Raw genomic sequence first — 23969 nt, 5'->3', positions numbered from 1 at the left:
GCCCTGGGCTTGCCTAGGAAGCAGGTGCTCGTACTTTCCCCCATTTTACAAACGAGGGGACGAGGCTGGGAGGAGTCACACGACGCGCCACAGTCGCACAGCTAGTAAATGGCAGTCCCAGTATTAAACTCAAGAGAGCCCGACGCACAGCCATGTCCTCTCACGGCCGCCCTCCGGTCTGCACACCGTACCCCACAGGTGAGCCCTCGAGGTCTAGGTGCAACAGGCAGGTGTCACCTCTCTCCATCTGGGCTAACTGGGTCCTTCCAGGACAGGGATGGAGGATGCTTCCCACGAGTAGGGACATCCTATGTGTAAAACCCCATTTGAGTTTTAAAACCTGTATGTGAGGGGCACCTGGGTGGCTCAGTGAGTTAAAGCCTCTGCCTTCAGCTCAGGTCATGATCCCAGGATCCTGGGATCGAACCCCGCATCGGGCTCTCTGCTCAGCGTGGAGCCTGCTTCCTCCTCTCTCTCTCTCTGCCTGCCTCTCTGCCTACTTGTGATTTCTGTCTGTCAAAAAATAAATAAAATATGTTTAAAAGATAAAAATAAAAATAAAAAACCAATACGTGGTGAAGTAGCCACGTGGGGCCAATGGCTCAAGTGCCCACGTACAGGGGCTGGAGCAGCTTGCCTACAGCCTTGTGAAGCCAGGGTGTGCCATAGAGGACCCTGTCTTCCAAACATGGGCGGGGGGGACTCCGTGATCTGATCACTGACAGCTGCACTGCTTGCAACCTCCCCTGGTTGTTGCAAGCCCAGCCCCCCTCTGGCTGAAGTGACTTTGGGAGATTTAAATGATAGGTTCCCCTCCCCCTTCCCTACCCCCGCCCTTGATTTTTCACTTTTTCCCCTTTCAGAGCCAGGCATTAAAGATGAGGACATTCAGAAACAACTGCTTATATAGGGAAATTAGAAGGTGATGGTGTGTGTCCAGGTCAAGGCTCAGAAAAGACCTGAGAAGACTTTTGAGTTTACACCTCAGGCTGATCTTGGCACAGAGACAGCCTACAACAATAAAAAACAAAACAACGCTAACAAAATCCACCAAACCCTGGTGAGGGGGAAGATTTCCAGAGCTATCACATTATTAGATTCAAACGTCCAGTGTTCAAGGGCGAAAAAAGAACAAAATCAGGAGGCATACAAAGAAATAGGAAAATATAGTCCATTGAAAGGAAAAGAGGAACCCAACAGAATCTGTCCCTGAAACAGACCAAAAGGCAGACACACTAGACAAAGACCTTAAAACCACTGTCTTGAAGATGCTGAGGGAGTAAGAGAAGGCTTGGGGAACGGCATAAACCAATGTGCAACAAAACAGAAAAGCTTCATGGCACTGATTTTGGCACTGATTGCTTGGACAGGACACCCAAGTCACAGGTTCACAAGAGAAAAAAATAAACAAATTGGGCTTCATGAAAAATTTTTAATTTTGTGTACTGAAACACGCTATCCAGAGTAAAAAGATTCTCCAGAGAATGGGAGAAAATATTTACAGATCATATATCTGAGGAGGTGTTAATATCCGGAATATGCAGAGAGCTCCCAAAACTAAAAATCTTACCAAAGAAAAACCAACTTGGATTAAGGACTCATCTAGATATTTCTCCAAAGATACACGACTGGCCGATAAGCACATGAAGAGATGCTCTACATCGCCAAGCGTTAGGGAAGCGTAAATCAAAACTCCCGTGAGGAACCACCTCACACCTGTTAGGAGAAGACAGGAAGCTGCACATGGTGCCGAGGGTGTAGACGAACAGAAATCCATTGGTGCACTCTTGGTGAGAACGTAAAATGGTGCAGCAGCCATGGAAAACAGTATCATGTTTCCTGAAAACTTAAAAATAGAGTTCCTGTATGATCTAGCAATTCTGCGTCTGGGTGCCTACCCAAAAGAATCGAAATCAGAGTCTGGAAGAGAAATGTGGGTAACCATATTCCCAGAAGCGTTATTCACAACAGCAAAATGTGCGTTACAGCAAAACGACTGTCCACCAATGAACCGATACGCAAAACACGGTATACACGTGGAGTGAACTATTATTCTGCCTCAGAAAAGAAAGATGGGTTGGACCTGCCGCCACACGGATGAAGCTGGCGGCCATTCGGCTGAGTGAAATCAGCCAGGCACAAAAAGGCAAATACCGTGTGATTCCACTTAGATGAGGCACTCAGAGTCGTCAAAATCATAAACACAGAAAATAGAATGATGGCTGCCAGGGGGCTGGGGGAGTTAGAGTTTCATGGAGACAGAGCTTCGGTTTTACAAGTGAGGCGTTCTGGGGATAGAGGGTGGTTCACATCATGAACGCGTTCGTATCACTGAGCGGTAAATACACTGACGATGGTAAATTTTATGTTATGTGTAATTGATCACAGTTTTTAAAAAGAGAAAAATGTGCGAGAGAAGAAAATCTCCCTTTCCTCTTATCCAGGAAGAAACAAAGGGAGCCGAGGTGCCAAGGTCAGGGGACCCTGCCGAAGGGGAGGGTTGCGGGGTGGCTGCTGCAAACCATCACCGAGGGAGGCTGGTGCCCGCCACGCCTAGGATGTTCCACAAGATACTTAAGGCACATTAGAACAAGCGATACCAGGGCTATGGGGTGCTCTTTGTCTCTATGTTTTACACTGTGTCATTAGCAACATTTGCATGCTAACTGCTCCACAACTCTGGGAGAAGAGAGGAAGGCTGCTACTCCCTTTCCCTAATGAGGACAGGGACATTGAAATCCATTGTTATCACTGTCAGTCACCTTGGGCAGAAAGTAGGCAGCTAGCCATGCTGGCGGAAAGCGGGTGGTTAAAGCCACAGAGGGTCCTCAGACTAACCTCTTTCTGTCTGCCTCTCCGGAGCGGGGAGGGGTGGCGTTTGCTGGAGTCCTGGGCTGGCAGAGTCCTCCTCAACAAAGGGACTGAGCACTGAGCCACGTCCCACTGTTACTTAATAAGCTCCTGACTGGAAAATAACGGGGTTTTCTTGAGAAAATCCATTCTGACTATTGTCTCCCTCGGAAAGCTGAGCCTTTTACAGACTGCCTTATAAACAGAGCCCAAACTGAACTGAATTTGGGTCTATTGAAGGGGACCTCTGCTGAGACTGGTTCCCCAAAAAGGGGGAACGGGGGTCCTATTAGCTTCCAGCAGCCACCGTAACAAAGTTCCCCAGACTGAGTGCTTTCTACACGGAAGTTATTAGAAGCCCGAGATCAAGGGGTCAGCAGGTGGATTTCTTCTGAAGCTTCTCTATTTGCGCTGTAGGTGGCCCACTTCTCCCTCACATGGTCTTGAGTCAGCCTATGTCTCAGTCCTAACCTTCTCTTCTTACAAGGGCACCAGTCATACTGGACTTAAGGGCCCACACATATGACCTCGTTTTGTCTCAATTACCTCATTAGAGGTTCTGTATCCTAATACAGTCACATTCTCAGGTACTGGGCATGAGGATTTCAACCTATTAATCTGGGGGAGAAGGGACAAGTACAGCCCACAGTAGGAGCTTAAAAACGGGGTGGAAACTAGAACAATTGTTAGGGCGTGTCTTGGAGGAAAGGCAGGGATGAGCGCACCCCCAGAGCTGTGTCAGCGCCCATTTCGAATGAGAGAGCTTAGACTTGTAGAGAGAGCCATGACCTTGTCCAAATGACCTTGGGTTGCAAGGATCACATAGTGGGAAGTGGTGTGGCTGGAGAGCCCAGGTGAGGCTCTCACTGTGCATGACTCTCAGAGTGAACACACCCCCTTCTAGGGATTTCTCCTTCAGAAATAACTGGAAAAGCCCTCAAAGATGTTTACCCAAGAGCTTTCACCGCATCCCCGTACATAATATCAAAAATTAGATACCAGGGCACCTGAGTGCTCTGTTGATGAAGTATCCAACTCTTGATTTCAGCTCAGGTCATGATCTCAGAGTCATGAGATCGAGCCCCGAATCAGGGTGTGTGCTGGGCTTGGAGCCTGTGTTTCTCTTTCCCTCACCCTCTGCCCCTCCCTCCCCCACTCACACTCTCTCTAAATAATAATAGTAATAAATACCAATGAGGATTGGTTAACTAAATTATAGTACAACTAATTAAATAATAATATTTAAATATCAAGATAGCTCTAATTAATAATGTAGGTCTATATATAATCAGACAGGAGTGAAAATGGGTTTTCTTAGCAAAATTGCTGGAAAGAAGCCCACGACTACGGAATGCATGGCAAGTTACAAAATGTAATCCCATTTATGTGAAGAACATATTATATAGAGAGACCCATGGATATTCGGAAAGATGTCACTACCATTATCTCTGGGAGGCAGACTTGAGAATGATTTTTTTTCTTTATTCATTATTCTTCATGATTTACTATTTCAACTGAATTTTCATAGAACGAATGAGTTATATTCAGGATGGGAAGAAAAAAACGAGAGGTATCCTCAGGGGATAGTTCCCAGGGCCCAAGGTACATGGCTCTGCACTCCCAGAAGACTAGGTTTAGCCACTGACCACCAACAAAATCCAAAGGCAGGGATGCCTGGGTGGCTCAGTTGGTTAAGCAGCTGCCTTCGGCTCAGGTCATGATCCCAGCGTCCTGGGATCGAGTCCCACATCGGGCTCCTTGCTTGGCGGGGAACCTGCTTCTCCCTCTGCCTCTGCCTGCCATTCTGTCTGTCTGTGCTCGCTCTCTCCCTCTCTATCTCTGACAAATAAATAAAATCTTAAAAAAAAAAATGCAAAGGCAGAGGGCCAAGCAGTGGTGAAACAAGAAAGGAATTTATTTCAGTGAGACCAGCACCAGGAAGACTGTGGACTAATGTCCCAAGAATTGTCTCCAAAGTGCTAGGAATGATCTGAGTTTATAGAGGGGAAATGCAGAGCAAAGGTCAGAGGGTGTGTGGGGCTTGCAGGAAAGGTCAGGTGGATCATTGTCTTGGGGTCAGTCATTCCGGGTCTTGCTGGCGTCAGGGCAGGCATTACCATTTGACATGGTAGTTTCGGTTCCCATCACAGGAATATTTTGCCTACCGGGTTCTCGCTTGGAGTTAAGAGATAAGCTAAAAAGAAGGGATCTATGAGAGGTACAGGTACAGGCTGAAATTAAAGTAACCAAATACCAAATAGCATCGTAACTGCATCACCTTGTGAATTAACCACGCCTTGCTAGCTCAGAAGCTCCACTTAGAAACTGTATCGGGAACTGTATTACTCTTCTGCTGTAAATTGTAGAAAGTCCTGCCGACCTTGGCTTACACAGATAGGGACCTATTCTTCTAATTATGAGCCAGGGAAGGCAGTTCAGGGCTGGCACACCAGTTCGTGGATGGCATCAAGAAGCCAGACCCCTCTTTAGCTTCTTGTCTGACATCCTTGGGAATGACTTTTATCCTCATTGTCACAAAATGGCTGCTGCACTTCCAGGCCTCACACCCATCTCCTCCTAAGTAGAAAGGAAAGGGAAGGAAGGGTAAAAGCTTTCTCCTAGTAAGACTTTCCTTTTGCTATCCAGAAAAGGAACAACCTCCCCCCCACCCCCCACCAAGGACTTCCATCTACATTGCATTGGTCAGAACTGTGGCAGCATCTACCTTTAGGAGCCAGGGACTCTGGAGAAGTGAGTATTTTTAGCCGTGCACATGGGATGCAATTAATAAGGAATAATGGAAAATAGACAGGGATGACAACTGTCAGTGATGTACAGTACCCATGGGCAATCATTCTAGCAGGAAACAGCTGATATTCTCCAACTTACATTATCCAGACACCAATGTATTCATTCCCAGTGTAGGGGATCCCATTCCAGCGACCAAAATTCTGATGTTTCCCACCAGAACATTAGGGAACCAGAAAGCAAAGTTGTTAATCTAAACATGATGAACATGGAATCAGATCCAAGGCAGGCAGGTAATAGTGGAGGATATTTTTATTATGCAAACCGATGGTTATCCCCGCCCAAGCAGACCAGCTCTCTGTGACCTCATTGCCCGTGTCACTCAGATTCAAAGTCCCAGTCCCGCAGTTGTACCGGACAGACCCTGTCAACTTCCGTCTCTCTGACTCCCCATTTTATGGTGTGTCTATGCCCGAATCCCCCCCCTTTTTTTTTCATCACATGCTTTCTTTAGCTCTGTTAATGACATCTCTTTGGCTTGCATTTGGCCCAGAGGTGCTCTGTCTCTTACCATTTGTGTTGATTTTATTGGTCAAGCTTTCACGATCTTGAGGGACCCCTATTTCCTCCCTACAGGGGTGACCAAGGGTTGGAGCTTCGCAGGCTAATAAAACCTGTGACCTCGGGCCACTGGTGAGGGCCGCAGTGCCATTTGCTTTCAACGTCTCAAAATCATGTCCTATGAGGAATGGTTGAAGTATTACGGGTTTTTTGCCTGGAGAAGAAAAAGTTGAGGAGACCAAGCATCTGCCTAGCACACTGAGTCTGGGGGTTGGACGTATGTGGTGGCCGACAGAAGAGACAGGACCAATGGATGGAGCTTGCCAGAAGATAGATTTAGCCTAATACTAGATATTGTCCAATGAAGGAGAACATGCCCCATTCCTGGTCAGAGGTCTGCCCGATCTGGGATGCGGTAGAGGGGATTTTTGTTTTGTACGGATTCAATGGAATATTCCAAGAGTGAGGAATTTATAATTACACTAGACCCAGATCTTTTCCACTATCTTAAAAACAGTTTAGTTTTTCTAACCTCTTTCTATTTCCTTTGTTTTTCTATAAAAATTTAGAAATGTCTTTCCTGCTGCCAGCTTCCCTGCCACATCTTCTGGGGGATGTCTGGTCTTCCCCCCAATCCTGGCCTGAGTGTGAAGGTGTGAAAGCCTCCTTCCCTGATATGACAGCTGACGCAGCTTTGGGGCATGAGAAAGGGATCGTTATGAGATAATAATTCAAAGGAAAATGCAGAGGCCAAGATGATTTTGTTGACAGAGTGAAGAACTGAGATGTGTATATACACAGTCAGTGCTTATGCCCCGTTCCTTGCCCAGCCTCCTGGGTTTAGGTGGGGCCATGCGGCTAGCTCCAACCAAGGCACGAAGAGCTGATGTGCCTCTCCCAGCTCTGCCTGGCAGCACCTGTAGAGACCATATGGTAGAGGACGGAGCCACAAGATGGAAGCAACCCAGACCCTGTCACTGTAGAGGGCAGAGCTGACTGGACTTCAAACCAACAAGAAATCAACCACTGCCTGTTTATGCCTGCAAGAGTTTCCAGTTTGCGTGCTCAGACAGCTAGTACTGCTTAACCTAACTAATGCTTTGCCAAAGCTTTTCATATATTCTTTGCATTCATATAACCACACATGGGGAGGAAATATTGCTACCACAATATAGATACAGTCACTGAGATCCTGAGACTTTAAGCAACATCTCCAGGATCACACGATCAGCACACATTGGAGCTCATATTTGAACCTAAATCTGTCTGCCTCTAAAGCAAATGTTTCCATCACTTCATTTCTTAGAAGAGTACAGTCCTGAAATGATTTTGTTTGCTGGGCATTCTTTCTCCTGTCTTAAACCCACCTCCACGACTTCCTATTTCTATTGAGTGGGAAAAAGAAAGTTGAACAAAGTCATTTTTTTTACGTTTTATTTATTTAAGTAATCTCTACACCCAACTTGGGGCTTGAGCTCACAATGCCAAGACTAAGAGTTGCATGCTTCTCCAATCAAGCCAGCCAAGTGTCCCATAAATTAATTTTTTTAAGTATGCAAGGTTAATTTTTGCTAGCCTGAAATGGCCCAGGGCCCTAACCCTCATGAACTTACTGAAAATATCTGTTCCAGGAAAACTTGCTTGCTTCAAAGAAGGGATAATATTTAGATCTGTCTGAAATTTACACAAAAACTCCATAGCATAAAAATAAAGAAAGAATGGCAGACGAAGACACACTTACCAAAATTTGTGTTGCAATGAACAGATGAAAATCATATCTAAATATTTTGCCATGAATTTTTTAAACTCAATGAAGCAACAACTCAAGAAAGATGTGAGAGAACAGAAGGATATGAAAAGTGAGCTGGCAAAATTCAGGAAAGAGTAGAATCAGAAATAAAATCATCACAGAAATGAAGAGAAAACCAGAAGCAGCACAAGAGAGAATAGACATCCATGAATACAGATAGGGACCAAGGACATACATTAGAAAGGCAAGCAAAATGAACAGCAAGTAAGGAGAGAACAGGGCAGATCTGAAAGAAGGTAAAAGAGCTCCAACCTACACATAATTGGAGTGTCCGGGGAAGAAAAAGTAACAAAACACAAATATTTAAAGACATAGTTCACTTGCGTTTCCCTAATGAGATAAAGCACTTTTTCCTATGTTCTTTGGCCATTTGGCTTTCCTCCTTTATAATGTGCCTGTTCATTCTTTCAGCCATTTTTTTATTGGTTTGTTTGCTTTTTTCCCCCTGATTTGTAAGGATTCTTTGTATACTCCAAATGTGAGGCTTTTGCAGTTTATACACGTTGCAAATATCTTCCTCCACTCTGTGGCTTGGCTTTTTACTCTCTTAAAGATGGACTTTTTAGTAAACTTTTTATTTTGGAGTACTTTCAGATGGACAGAAAAGTTGCAAAGATCATTCAGAGAGTTCCAAATACTCTTTAGCCAGCTTTCCCCAATCTTAACATCCTAAATTACCATGGCCCATTTATCAAAATTACAAAATCAGTAGTTACAATACCATGAATTAACCTTTAGTCTGTATGCAGATTTCACCAGTTTTTCCATTTATGCCCTTTTTCAGTTCCAGAATCCCATCGAGGGCACCACATTTCACTTAATCCTCATAATTCCTGACTCTCCGCCTCCAGGTTGTGAGTTTCTCACTTTCTTTCTTTTTCACGATCTTGACACTTTGGAAGAGTATTGATTGAATATTTTGTAGAATGTCCCTCAATTTGGGTTTGTCCAATGTCACCTAATCATTAGACAGGGGACCTGCATTTTGAGGAAGAATACCACAGAGATAGAGTGCCTTTCTCATAGCTGGAGACACGTGAGCTCACCATGACTTATTACTGCAATCTTAACTTTGAACATTTAGTGAAGGTGATGTCTTCCAGGTTTCTCCACTATAGGGTTTCTCCACCAGGTTTACTTTGGTAGCTGGGCCTGAAAACTCGTTTTCAAGCCTAATCTCTCACCTTGGCAGCCAATTTATAAGCACCTACTTCTCTGTCTTGAATCCCTTTCTGAGTGAAATAGCTAGCTGTTTCTGTTGTCTGCAACTTACATTTGCCTGACCTCTCTACTAGAGAAAGGAAGAGAGAGGAAGTAGACTAGACAGATGTAGTTACCAGAGGAAGAGGAGAAATCAAAGAGGCGAGGACCAGAAGGAAAGTGAAGGATGGACGAAGATACAGAGAAACGGAAATGGAAATGGAAATACGCATGCATGACAGGTGCAAATGCCCAAAAGGTCCAAATGCTCTGTTCATTCGCATCCCAAGAAGATGCTCCATCTAACAGCAAAAGGAAGTCAATAGCTCACCTGGCCTTGTATTGCTGGGGACACCGGTATGAGGTTGGGAGGTGGTCAGTTGCTGGTGTGGACCTGAGAGTCTAACTTGCTGTGAGATTGACAGAAAGTCAGCGTGATGCTACTGAACAATGAACTGAAGATGTTGAAAACAGTGAAGGATGGTGTGGGGTGTACCAGGGAACTGGGATATTTGGGAAATAAACAGCTAACTCTACCGTATCAGGCTACCTCGGGTCTCTAACATTTCAACTTCCACATGGTTTCCAACAGAATTAAAATTCCTGGAAAAGATTCTGCAAGCCTTTAAAAATGATACATACAGGCAAAGGGAACAGTAATCAGGTATAAGACCATGTCAGCTAGCTAAGAAATCTCTCCCATGCTCACTATGAAATAGCTGCAAATACTCTTCAGACAAAACACCATCCAGAATGGAGGGGAGTCACTGTCGCTGGTGTATTAGATTGGTGAGGGGTGGACTTCAAGAGTGAACAAGGGGAGTATGACTGCAACCATTCTCCTTGTAAGTCAGAAAAGTTCCTTGCGATATTTCTAGACTACTGAGAATTTGGAAGATGCCCCATGCAAGAAGTAGGACCCTGAACTTACGTAAATCCAATTAATTAAATAACCAGTGCATCCACCTGGACCAGAGAATGTGACTGATTCACTTTGAGCTGCCAAGTGAGTGCCTGTAGGCAGTGGAATAATGGCCCCAGACAGACACAGAAAATTTATAGCTCTTGGCACCCATTCTGACTCCTTGCTTCCTTCTCCGCCTGTGTAAGGGTTTCAGGCTTTTAAAAAGAAGCTCATTTGTAAGCATTCAATGGTCAGAATAGGGAGCAGACCACTGCCCTTTTTTTCCACACCTCACCACTGGGTCCAGAGATAGAAGGCTTCTCTTTGATGACTTTTCAGGCTCACAGACCTCCTAAAGGGATGACAGAGCATTAGGGTCTCTGAAACAAACCTAGCCCACAGCCTGGAGCTAGGTCCACATGGGGATTTGCCCAGAGGAGTCATCCAAGGGCACAGTGAGACCTCAGGAGGAGCCTAGAGCTGACTGGAGAGTGCTCACCACCAGTCACCATGCCCAAGGGCCAACCAACAGGCCATCCTCTTCATCTAGGAAATCCCCCTAGGATACATTCATCTGGCCTAATACCCTTGTCTTGGGTTGAATACTGTCCCCCCAAATCCATGTCCATCCATACCTGTGAACATGGCCTTTTTTGGGAGAGGGTCTTTGCAGATGTCATTGAGTTAGGACAAGGTGGTATCGGATTCAGTTGTGACTGGTGTCCTCATAAAAAGAGAAAAGACAGAGACACACACAGGGTGAACAACATGTGAAGACACAGAGGCAGGGACTGGAGCAATGCTGCCACCAGCCCAAGGTCAGCAGCCACCAGAACCCAGAAAGGAAAAACCATTCTTCTCTGGAGCCTATGGAGGGAATATGGCCTGCAAATGCCTTTAGACTTTTGGCCTCCAGAGCAGTGAGAAAAATTAATCTGTGTTGTTTTAAGCCACACAGTTTGTGGTACTGGTTACAGCAGCCTCAGGAAGTGTCATACAACCATCAATCTTTCCTACGTTTGCTCAGTAGGTGTCCCCTGGACACGTTGCCCTGAATGGGACATTTCCAATACATAGGACACGGTGATTATCATTTTGTTAATCCCACCAGGTACATACTTACACTTCAAATTTCTTAATAATTTCGATTAATAAAAAGTAGATGAATATTAATGAGTAATTAATGAATAGTAAGGTGGTTATTTTCAACACCCCCAAATCTCCACATACAAAGCGACCAGAAGTAGAAAACAAAACCCAAAGCCCATGAACCACATTCACAACAGACTCGGGACAGAGGATTCCCCCTAGACCCAAAGCACAGATGTTTAAGAGCAAACTGGTCCCAAACACAGAAGCGGCATCCTGGAAGCCAGTATTCAGGATGAAGATAAGGAAAGGCAGCTGGTCCTCTCTCTGATGGGCCTGAGAATCACAAAACAGCAGCCAAACTGGGGAGAGGTTTGAAGGCCTTGGGCAAGGACAAGGGCCTCCATGTGGTCAAGCTGGGCCTGAGCATCCCGGCCCTGGAGACTCTCAGACCAACACAGCAGAGCTCAATCTCAAGTCCAAATCCAGCACCAAGGAGAAACTGCTCAGAGAAGATGCGCCTTTGAGAGGCCCAAGCCAGTAGGGGGCAAGGAAAGAGAAGTTCCTACACAGTGGGCAAAGGCATCAGAGAAGAAAGATGTCAGGGAGCAGGAGGCCATGTCTTCTAAATTTTATGAAAAGAACAGAAATGAGAGCTCTAGACTCATGACGTTCCAAAAAGTGATCTTGGCCCAATCAGAAAATTCATTTTACTTAAACTTGAGCAGCCAAAAGGAATTTCATTCAAATATCATGCCGAGTTGGTCTGAGAGAAAAGAGTTGAAGAACGCCGTTAACGGGCCTGGTGGCCCAGGGAGGCGCCCAGGAGGACACAGCTCGAACACAGAGGAAAACCAGTCATGTAATATTTCAAGATGAGCAGGAACAAATAAAATGATGGCAGCTCTGAAAGAAGCACAGACTGAAGGGCAGGGTGAAAAGACCAGGGGACGTGACCCAATAGAAGCCATCTTAGAAATGTACCACACCAGGGGAATCACAGATGCAAACACACACCATGGATGCTGGCTCCTGTGAAACAAAAGATGGAAAAGGCAAATGTTTCCTTCCAAAGGAATGAATGAGAAATGGTAAAAAAAATTCCAGAGAAAGTAACAGGAGCCAGGCAAGGACCAAACACTTATAAAACAGGAATTACCAAGAGGAACACTAAAGCTATAAAACAGAATACTGCTCCAAAGGAAAGTGTGGACCATCTTTTCCTAAACTAAACATACTTACAAGTGCACTGAATGAGCACCCTGTGTGCTGAGACCCTGCTCGTAGAGCTGCTGGGAAAGAACCATGAGAGACTGTGGACTCTTAGAAACCAACTGAGGGTTTGGGAGGGGAGGAGGATGCGGGGTTGGGTGAGCCTGGTGGTGGGTATTATGGAGGGCACGGATTGCATGGAGCATTGGGTGTGGTGCATAAACAATGAATTTTGGAACACACACACACACAAAAATAATTAAATTTAATTTAAAAAAAAACAAGAACCCCACCTTTGTACATTGGCTAGAGAGACCAAGGTGCTTAGAACGGACAGAATATCAGGTTGCATGTAGAATTCTCAACAGCCTTACTGTATGCCAGAATACAGAGGAGTGAAATATTAAGGTACTCAAGGAAAGAACATGTGAGCAAGCCAATCTTGAAAGACAAAGACCATAGAGAGACACTCAAGAGCTCAGAGACTATCACTCTCATGAGCCCTTCCTAAAGAATCTGCTAGAGAACAAGGTTCAAAAAACAAAATGACTGGAAAGACAGCACTGTATGGGTGGTCAACAAGCTGGGTGCCCAGAGTAAGAGACACTCGTAAGGGAGGCCACAGAGAAGGCCATGCCTGGATCTGGATGTTGCAGGTGTAACAGGTGAGAAATGGGGGGAGGGAGGGGCAAGGGAGGGGCGTACACAATAGAATCAGCTTGCTGATGGCCTCACAGGTAGAAGCAGGAAGGAAAAGTGTGTTACTTCATGTTACATGCCGTGTGAAGAAAGGGGGAGCAAGAAGTTATTCGCTCATTTTAGTACTGCTCCTAGTAGGGAACTCATAAGGAAAAAGGCAAAACCAGGGCACTAGCAGTATCATGTAATAGTACTGAAGCAATGTACCCATGAAAACAATAATTCAAACCTTCCTAAATACCAAAAGAGAACACATGAAATAGATCCCATAGAGACCTGTATGTAATAAACCAGTGTGGCCGGACAGAAGCCAAGCGTACCAATTGCATTGATAGATACAATGGGGCTTCACTCAGCTATTAAAAGAAAAAATATTCAGATTGGCTTGAATGACAAAATCTCATATCACGTTACGTATCGGGGATACTCCTAACACAAAGAGATTCAGAAATGTTAAAAATAAATGGTCAGAAAAAAATTTAAAGCATTTAAAAGAACAAGCAAATGCAAATAAAAAAGAAATCATGAGTTGCCATCTTGATATCTAGTTAGGTAGAATTCAGGACAAAGAGCATTAAGTGAGCCAAAGTAGGATATACAGAAACATAATTTTTAATTCCCAACAATATCTAGTATCTCAAATACAGATCAAAAAACCCATAGATGATAGAAAGACGGTTGTAGGTAGAATACTTAACAGACAAAATCCTGAAGGCAGATCTTACAGAGGGATAAGAGACAAAGGTGGGTGCTGTGACATATCACCCACTTTACTTCAGAAATGAAAACCCCCACCTACTGCACGTGCCCTCAGAAGATGGCCCTCAGCTACGAAGCCTCATGTGGGTTTGCCACAGCAGAAGAAACTGCTTCATCCAAGGTCACGCCTCTTTCCAAGCAGCCCACATCCAATGACGGGTTAACATGAGGCAAGAGGGGCCCGTCCACTACCCCATCCCGGCTCCAGAGCTCACCATGGGTTTGGCAGGAGAATTCGTTGAAGTTGTTCAATTTGTCCTTCTGTCCATCCCATTTCATTCTTGTCTCTTCCACAGGGATTCATCCAAGGATCACTCTTTAATAAACACTTTGCATGCTAGTCTCTGTCTCAAAGACTGCTCCCCAAGAATTCAACCTGTGACGGAAACATACACATTTTTTAAATGCACTAAGAAACAATTTCTCACCTACCAAATTGGACACAAAGCCAAAAGTGTGACAACGTACTCTGTCAGCAAGGTGGGGGATTAAAGTACTCTCACATTGCTGGTGGGAAATCTCGTAATATCTTACAGAATTATATACCAGTAACCTCTGACCCAGAAAATTTAGGAATCTATCCCATAGACAAACTAGCAGATACTTGAAAAGATTAATGCACATGGCTATGTATTGTAGCACAACTTTATAATAACAACAAAACACTGGAAACAAGTAACAATGAACCAAGGACCAGTTAAGTTAACCAAGTCTGGCCACACTGTGGAGTATTATACAGCTGTGAAAAGGAACAAGGACCATCTCTTTCTAATGTGGAGTGCTCCCCAGATAGCAAGTGGAAAAGCAAGGAATAGAAAACTGTGTCTGGAATGCTTTTATTCATGTAAAAAAAAAAAATAGGGGAGCACCTGGAGGGTTCAGTTAAACTCTTGATTTCGGGTCAGGGTATGATCTCGGGGTTATGGGATGGAGCCCCTTATCAGGCTCTGTGCTCAGCAGGGAGTCTGCTTGAGATTCTCTCTCTCCCTCTCCCTCTGCCCCTCCCTTTTTCTTCCCCCTCCCCACCTTAAAATAAATAAATAAATAAATAATGACATTTTTAAAGCAGGAGAACTAGATACATTCATACATTTGATTGTTTTTAAAAAATGGAAGGACAAAAATAGCTAAATGATTATCGGTGAGGGAGGACGGGATGGAACAGAGGAGACAGGGACAGAAGCTAGACTCCTCTGAATACCTCATTTGGTACGCTCAACTTCGGAATAAAGCTTAAAAGGCAAGCCCTAAAAATGAAAAGGGAAATTATACCAATAAACCGTAATTATGTAACATAACCACCAGTTTGTAATATAACCAACCAAGGAATTATTCCCAGTGACTTAAACACAGTCATTTGACTATATATCCCTAGTAGAATATGCTGTAAGGACAAAAAAAACTTCAAAAACATCACAAGCTATTTCCTGTAATCGTGTTGTTAGCTGTGGTGGTTCGTGGTGTTAGTCTGAGACTGGTGTGTGTGTGTGCTTGTTTGGGAATAAGGCAGATCAGTGATTATGGTGGCACCATAATGAGTCAGGATGTTCAGTGTGGGGGAAAGGAGATTAAGACATGAGATTAGTGAGGTTCACTGCAAAATTCTGTAGTTCTGAGTATGAATTAGTAATATCAGCATGAACACACTATATATTTTATCCCTTAAAAGCAGTACATATGGGACACCTGGGTGGCTCAGTCCATCAAGCCTCTGCCTTCAGCTCAGGTCACGATCCCAGGGTCCTGGGATCCAGCCCCATGTTGAGCCCCATGTCGGGTTCCCTGCTCAGTGGATAAACCTGTTTCTCCCTCTCCCTCTGCCTCTTCTCCCGCTCATGCTCACTTGCACGCTCTTTCTCTCTCTCTCTCTCTCTCTCATGCAAATAAATAAATAAAATAAAAAAGAAAAAGAAAAATTTTTAAAAAGCAGTACATATTTCCTGGCTATAGCTGGGTCTGGAAGGACCTAGAAACAGTGAACAGTCTAGGAGCAAGGAACATCTCCGTTTGTGTATAAATTTCCCAACAGAAAGGGCCACAACTCATCAGAGAAATGGCTATTTCCAAGACCGGGACAAGCACATACAAAATCATCTGCTTCAGAACATCTTGTCAAGTCATAAAACAAGGAGGCTGCTCCTCAAAATAACCCAGGAATCAACCTGAGCAAGTTTCCAGCAGCCAAAGACGAAGACATGTGAATATCAACCAGGAGAGTAACTACACAAGACTGAACATTTCTTTCCAATCTGTGAGTTTGGAATGCTACTAAAGGAAACTCGGCCTTCACTCTTCAGCCATGGCCAAGGAAACGTATTTTTGAAAAATTGACAAATCAAGCAAAAGAATCAAACACTCACAGTGCCTTCATTACACGAATTGCTGCTCTGGGTAACCAAAGAGTCTCAGAGACTAAGTTTCTTGTTATAAAATTCCAGCTAATAAATGGGAAAGGGGAGGTAGAATTAGAACGTCGTCATTTTGCAACCCTAATGAATGAATGGATTTATGCAATGGTGGTTCATGTCTGCTAATAATGTGAAAAGAAAAGCAACCAGCTTTTTATGGGCCTCCTAATGGACTAACACACCACCAGCCAGGGAATATTCCTGCCAAAAAACTAAACTGATAAAGACTCCAGATTTAACTCCCGTGAGTTGGTAGTTATAAAAGAGTTGTAAAAGAGTCTTCATCTTTTGGAAATACTGAAATAATTACAGTTAACTTACAGTTAAATCAGTGACGGGGGCAGGGGGAAATGTAGGGTGACTGACCATCCTGGTTTGCTCTTGATTTCCCCAGTTTTGGCACTGGGCACACTGGGTTGGCTGCTACCCTAATGTTAAGATACATCACACAGATGAATTTACCAAAATCCAGCCGTAGAAAACACTAAAAGATGAACAACCCAAATCCTTTCATCAAAGCCCCAAAAGGCAAGGAAAAAAACATGGAGAAAGATACTATAGATTAAAAGATATTGAAGAGTCCCACATCCATGGGGTGTCTGGGTGGTGCCGTTGGTTGAGTGACCGACATTGGTTTCATCTAGAGTCATGGCCTTGGGGCCGTGAGATCAAGCCCTGTGCAGGCCTCTGCACTCAGCACAGGGTCTGCTTGGGGTTCTCGCTCCCTCTGCCCCTCCTGCTCAGGCTCCCTTTCTAAAATACATAAGTCTTTATAAAAAGAGCCCAAGTACCAATTGCAAGGAATGGACTTTATTTGGTTTCTGAATTTGGGGCTTAGTTGGATCACTGACTGGATATTGGATTATATGGAAGAATTATTATATTTTAGGTGTGGTTATGCCATTGTGGGCTTTTGTAAAAGAGTCTCCGTCTTTTAGAAATACTGAAATACTTACAGATGAAACTATATGGTCTCTGGGATTTGCATCCCAGATTTGCAAATCCATCCGATGTCAGGGGAATGAACACTATGGCTGAAACAAGATTGGACATGAACTCATTATTGGTGAAGTTAGATGACAGATACACAAAGAGATGCAGATTATCCAAGTGGGAGGTGACTGAAATAGATCCCACTTTCCATCTCCTCGAAGACAAGCAGCACCTCTGGAGTGAGCTCAGCATAACCCTGCCCCAGTCTCAGAGAAAGGCTCCCAGCACAGGTGATGAGAGTCTAGTGCTTTCCCTTCATGCCCAGAGTACAGCCTGGGTTTTATAATGGTTTTCCCTAAAGGTAGGAAGCTCATGAGCTGGGCATCAGGTAATACACAGAGACCCGAAGCCCTGTGTTCTAACCCTGGCCTTGACCCTGATCATCTGTGGGGCGTCGGGCAAGCCCCACGTTCTCTCTGGGGCTCAGTGGCTCAGTCTCTGAAAGCGTGGAGTCAAGTCCTCCTCCAAGTCTTCCAGCTCTGACCTTGTGGCCCCCACGAGCCTTTCCCAGCTCCCTTCTCCATCACTTGTGGAGTTTTCCCACAGCCCACTTTTCCAACCCTGATGTTTTCAGTGAGCCAAACAGCCTGCCCTGAGCCCAGCCCTGTGCCAGTCCATGACAAGTAACAAGGACAAAAACGGACAACGTGAAAGCATTCAGCTTCTATTTCCTGCGCTCGGGGACAGGGGCCGCAGGAAGAGTCAGGAAGCGCGGCTTCTCTCTGGTGAGAGACTTGCCCTCCCTTCCTGTCAGCTTCAATCTCAGCCCCTCTTCAAGGAATTTATAGTCGTGTTAGGAAGACAAGATTAACACAGATTTCTATTTCATTTTGCCAAAGGTGAAAAATGCCACCTTCTCCGCAACAGCAACCAGTAAAATGTATCCCCAAAATAACCTCGTTTACATCAGGCCTGGTTCATAATTTTTAACCCTTAACATAGGCTTTTAAATCCTATTCTCAACTATGAAAAAACACACTCACCGTTTATTTGTAGCTCTTTCTTCTCTGGGCCAGGGTGCGTGGCTCTCTGGTCCACGAGGGGGTCCCCCTACGGCTGGTCCGTTCTGTGGTGAGCTGTTTGTGTCCCCTCCAAAATTCCTATGTTGAAACTTAATGCTGAAGGAGATGGTGTTCAGAGATGGGGCCGTTGGGGGGGAGCAGGACCTGGGGGGAGGCCCCCAGGAAGGGGATTCATGCCTGATAAAACAGATTCCGCTGCCCCTTCCGCATGAGAGGACGCCGTCCATGACCAGGACACAGACCCTCACCAGACACGGAACCCACCGTGCCTTGATCTTGGCCTTCTCAGTCTCCAGGACTATGAGAAATGGATTTCTGTCGTTCGTAAGCCACCTGACCTGTGGTATGTTTGTTACAACAGCCCGTTCAGACTAGGACTCCTCCCGCATCTCATACTCGTCTGGGGGTTGGAGCCTAACCTCCTGTTGGTAGTCCCTCTCTCTTGGAGAAACCCCCTCCCCGAGCCACAGCTCCTAGTGGCCCCCCACGACTGTACAGGTTGCTATCATGCGTTCAGTGTGTGACTTACCTTGCACTGTTATCAGACCGGCCCTGTCTGAGGGGCTGGGGGACATATGGGACCCTGCCAAGTTCAGATCCCAAATTTGTGGATTTCTCCCCTACGTGGGCAAGTTTTTAGAGAACGATGGGCCATTGCTGTAACTACCAAAGCAAAGAGTGTCAGCCCAGGAAACCCCTGCCCCAGGCAGCCTGAGCCAGAAATACAAGTTCAGGCCTTGCAAGAGTCATCTGGGGCCTGCCTTGGGGGGTGGGAGCGCAGCCACAGGTGAGATCGGGTCTCGGGTAAGCAGGGGGCATGTAGATGGCTCTGCACAGAGATGGCTTCTAACTCTAGTTTACCTGGGTCCCAAGATGTAATTTGTGCAGACCCCTGGTCCAACATGAGGCAGCCTCCAACTTCCTTGTGGGGAGAAAGGATGGCGAGGACTGGAACCAGACACATCACAGTCCGAGGGAGCCTCCGCTACTGGAAAGCGAACATTACCCCAAATTACAAGCTTTACTTGACCAATACTGAGCTGGACAAGGGGCAAGGCGCTGACACACCTCCTTAAGAGTCAGGAAATGACTTGCATCCAGGGGAGAAATCTGGAATTGAGAAAATTGGGAATAGGTCGCATGACAGGCTGAAGGAAAGGCACCAGCTCTTTCTTGCCACATTCTAGACAGCTTGCCCCGCCCCCACTCCGTGCAAACCCCACTGGGAGCCCCTCTATGCAGTAGGGCTGAAAAGACGTACCTGCATTCAGCAGAGAAGTCATGGCGTGGACATGTCATTATCAAGGAGAGCATCTCCATCCACACAAGAGAGCTGTTCCCCTAAATTCCAGCTCTGCTTGGCCAACACAGCTCTCACAACTAAGAGCTGGCCCAGGACAGAGGAGCAGGGCATGTCGCAGAAATGTCACAGATGGTCAAGGACAGGAGGTCTCGACTCTCAATGAAAGACGTTCTGCGGCCACTCACAGCAGTGGGGGCTTGGTCATCCCCTCACGTTTCCCTCTAGGGTTCGCAGCTGAACTGCGAGAGGCTGAAACGCATGGCTGGGTCTCACGCAAACCCCCTTGCGTCCAACACAACTACTGGCCTGCAGCAGGCTCGCCCTTAACCTCCAGCCTTTGGCAACTTTGGGTCCCATTCTCCATTGAAAATTGAGAAGGATAAATTCTGTTCTCTGCGGGCCTTTCCTGGCTTTCTGCCATGCTAGATGGAGCTCAAGAAAAAGATGTGAATTGAAAACAATCCTGCTCTGTGTTGAGCTGTAAAGTCAAGACACTGGAGCCTGAGCTGGCGACCACCCCCGCAGACAGTCCAGTGTGCTCCGTCCAGAGCGAGGCAGCAAGGCAGGAAGTCCAGGAGCACTGGTCCCAGCGGCTGCGGCTACACCAGGGTCTGGAGCCGGGGAGATACTGTCCAGTGAGGACAGTGTGCAGAGAGGGGAGTGCTGGTCCCATCAGATCAGTTACTTCCAAAATTCCAAGTATTTAGTCAAAGGAGCTGCCTCTCTACCAAAGTTACTTGCAGCCTTTCTGCATTTTATTCATTTCAAACCCCAGATTCGACAGTTACCCAGAACATTCGATGTTTGCCAGTCAGCTGGCAGAAAGCTGGCAGGAAGCCATGAGTCCGTCCTCTGCAAGCAGGGCTTTGCCCCAGCCCCACCTCAGGGCCAGGTCTAAGGCGACTTGGTTCTCTAATCAGCAATGGCACTTACAGGCCCTCCCAGGCCCAGTTCCTTCACTAAATTCGTGAGGTCCCAAGAGAGTGACCTCAACTGGAGTTGTACTTTGTGTCTCTGCAAGAGGAAAGCTAAATGGCTCATGAACCAATTTTCCTAAGACCTGGGCTGAATAGCTTGGCCTAAAACCAAGCACTATCTTCATGCCCTCCGGGACTGCCTGTGTGAATGGAGCCAAGACATCCTCAGATCCGGACCATGTTCCGTTCTCCTGGGCTCTGTCTGTGGCCTGCTCTTCCCTGCCTCTCTAAGTGCCCACCTCCTTCCTTGTTAGGAATCACTAATTGTTGTGGGGAAAAGACTTGCTAATTAGGAAGGAGGGAGGGCAGGGAGGAAAGGAGAGAAGGAAAGAGTCCTCTGCCTCGCAGGGCCACGGTTAGTTCATCTCTGGGTCCATCAATGTCTATCTGGATAATATCCCAGTAGCTTGGAAGGGTCTCTTGGAAGAAGGGTAGAGCTTTGGGCAATGTCTGCTGAGAAGAGCCTGGAGGAACTTGAGTGTATCCACCCAAACCATTGAGGGGAGATCTGAATGTCTAAGAGCAGGCCAGAGAAGTAGGGAAAAAGAAGAGGCAGAGAATTGTCTTCAGAAAGATGGGAACCAACCAAAAGGGTCTTGGAAGAAGGTCTTGGAGGAAGGAGGCCAGCCAATGAAAAGGGCACTGGGGAGGAGGCAGCCAAGAATTTAGAACTGGAGCGTCTGAGATCATCTTTTCGGGTATTTTCCGGGCTGCGCAGTGAGATAACTTCACCCACAGCAAGCCCGCATCTTCAATAATCAAAGACTGTGCGTGACAGCCTCTGGTGAATGGAGCTTTGGGACAATGAAGTGGGTCGGAGGAAGCGTCTGGCTTGAGTCAGGGTGGCACGGAAGAGGGTGGCAAGAGACATTGGGGTCTATAACATTCTTAGGAGACAAGTGCCCACAGAGACGCAAGTTGCAGGGGGATTATCCCAGAGCAGAAGCCTCGCCCCTTGGACCTTCACAGAGACATGGAAAGGCACTGGCCATACCCTTCTCTCTGTGGGATGGGACATGACCCATTTCTTATCATTCTAAGGGACACGCTCCCTGAGTGCCGGTGGACAGAGGGCAGCTGAGTCATGTCACTAATGGCTTCTTAACCAATCCTCACTCCCCACACTCTTTACACCAGCCCCAAGAATAACTCTTCTTTATGGTCACTCAGCGCCCCACATAAAACCAACTTCTCTGCAGGACGGTCACAATTCCAAGATGCCTAGGGCAGTCTGGCATTAAAATAAGCACTCTGCGGTCATTTTCCCATCTGCCAAGAGTTTTATTCCACTTAGGCTGCTTAAGATGGTGATAACAGCCCCATTTGACCTTCCTCGTGTCCCTAATCATCAAGCTCCCTCTGATTCTCCAGTTGTCAGCTCCCAGTGGAGCAGGAAGAGGAAGCAAAACCATTACATATGGTGGCTTGTTGTGCAAGCCCTCTCCAGACTGTTTCCCTAATGACTGATTTTCTTGCCAGTTAGCATCTAAGTCTTTTGCAGCCAGACCTTATGCTATTGCTAATTTTAAAATAATGGTAAGACAGTTGTGCTAAATTCTTCTGTTCTGGTCTCTTAGCAATGGCTCTTATAGATTTCCCACTCACTTATAAGGTGTGATTATAAAATAATGAAGCTGATTAAACAAATGTCTCGGAATATATTCTTTTTTAATTGGAAGACAAAAGTTAACAACAACAAAGACTTGAACTGTACTTGTACTTTTAGGAAAATATGGTATCAAGAGTCACTTTATTGAAAACTCTCCTGCACTGATAAATCGAGAAAAATTGAGCTTTGGGGGGTTTAAGATCATGCACCCGTGCAGCTTTAAGGAAACTGTTACTAGCCAATCTTTTACTAAATTATCATTAATTTTCACACCAGCCACTCTTTGATGACATGAAATTCTCTAAGTGTCTCAAGATGGGGAGGAGCAAGATGGCGGAGGAGTAGGAGATTGAAATATCATCAGGTCCCAGGAAATCAGCTAGTTATCAAACCGTCCTGAACACCTACAAACTCAACAGGAGATAGAAGAGAAGAAGAGCAGCAACTCTAAGAACAGAAAAGCAACCACTTTCCAGAAGGTAGGATATGCAGAGAAGTGACTCCAAGGTGACATACAGGAAAGAGACCACAGGGAGGGGGGCAGCTCCTGGCAAGTGGTGGAACAGCGGAGCACAAAATGGGAAGTTGTAGAAGTCTGCTCCACTGAGGGACGTCCCTCCAAAGGCTAAGCAAGGGTGGAGCCCTCACAGGGACAGTGTGGTCTCAGGTCCCACGGGGTTACAGAAGGACCAGTGGTGCCTGAGTGTGCCAGAGCTGCCAGGTATTGGAGTGGGAAGCCAGTGGCAGAGACAGAGCCGAGGAGTGAGCTTTCAGATCAGGGTTACCTTAAACCATGATCGGAGGCACAGTCGGGCCACTGCTCTTCGAGCAGGGACCCCACAAGCAGCAGATCTGGGGAGACTCACCTTCCTCTTCTGGTAGAGCAGCAAAGGAGCATATCGCAGGAATCTGCTGGGTTTGGAGACTCAAAACGGGGCTGTGTGCCAGACACATAAACACTCAGTCACAGGCCAGGGGAGATCGGGAGTGCAGCCGGAGACCAGGGAGATGGGAGGGATTGAGCGCTTTTCTCCCAGGGCACACGGAGGAGTGGGCCGCGGGCTCTCAGCTCCTCCAGGCAGAGACTGGGAAGCCGCCATTTTCATTCCCGTCCTCCAGAGCTCTATGGAAAGCGCTCAGGGAACAAATCTCCTGAGAGCCAACCCAAGCAGATTACTCAGCCTGACCCCCCACAAGGGTGGTGCAATTCCTCCTTGGGCAAAGACAAAAAGTCATGGCAACAGGCCCCTCCCACAGATCAGCAAGAACATCCAGCCAAGACCAAGTTCACCAACCAACAAGAACTGCGAACTCGAAAGCTGAGGAAAACAATACATAGAATTCATGGCTTTTTCCCCATGATCCTTTAGTCTTTCAAAGTTAAATTTTTAAATTTGATTTTTTTCTTATGCTATTTTTTAAAAGTTTCCTCTTTCCGATCTTAATGTTTTTTAACTATTTTATCTTATCAATCCCTTTTTAAAAATCTTTTTAAATTTTCATTGTTATAGTCATATTTTATCCCTTCATTCTATTTAACCTTATTTTTTGTATACATATAGGTTTTTTCTCTTTAAAATTTTGGGATACAATTTTTTCTAATTGATCAAAATATACCCTAAATCTAGTGCATGGCTTTGTTCTAGTCTCCAGCCTGATCTCATTCTTTCTTTTTTCTTTTTTCAACCAACTTCTTATCAATTTCTTTTTTAGAATCTTCTTAAAGTTTCATCTTTACAGTCATATCCCATCTCTTCATCATGTTTACCTTATTTTTGTATATATATAAGTTTTTTTCCTTTAAAGTTTTGGGAGGCAGTTTCTT

At 45.7% G+C, this 23969-nt stretch overlaps 1 long non-coding RNA gene across 2 annotated transcripts; it reads right to left on the bottom strand.

Annotated features, from left to right (window-relative positions):
- Positions 1-10708: 10708 nt before the first annotated feature.
- On the bottom strand, positions 10709-23312 carry LOC309845505. 2 transcript variants are annotated; one of them, XR_014301312.1, is made up of 3 exons: positions 23011-23312; positions 14048-14208; positions 10709-10797 (listed from the first exon to the last, which is right to left on the bottom strand). It is a non-coding gene; the product is annotated as an uncharacterized lncRNA (long non-coding RNA). The 2 variants fall into 2 exon arrangements; XR_014301313.1 differs by having other exon boundaries at positions 10709-10789.
- Between the last annotated feature and the right edge of the window lie 657 nt (positions 23313-23969).

This window comes from Mustela nivalis, assembly GCF_964662115.1.
Source record: "Mustela nivalis genome assembly, chromosome: 12".
NCBI classification, from domain to species: domain Eukaryota; kingdom Metazoa; phylum Chordata; class Mammalia; order Carnivora; family Mustelidae; genus Mustela; species Mustela nivalis.
This window is presented reverse-complemented; position numbering and strand designations above follow the sequence as displayed.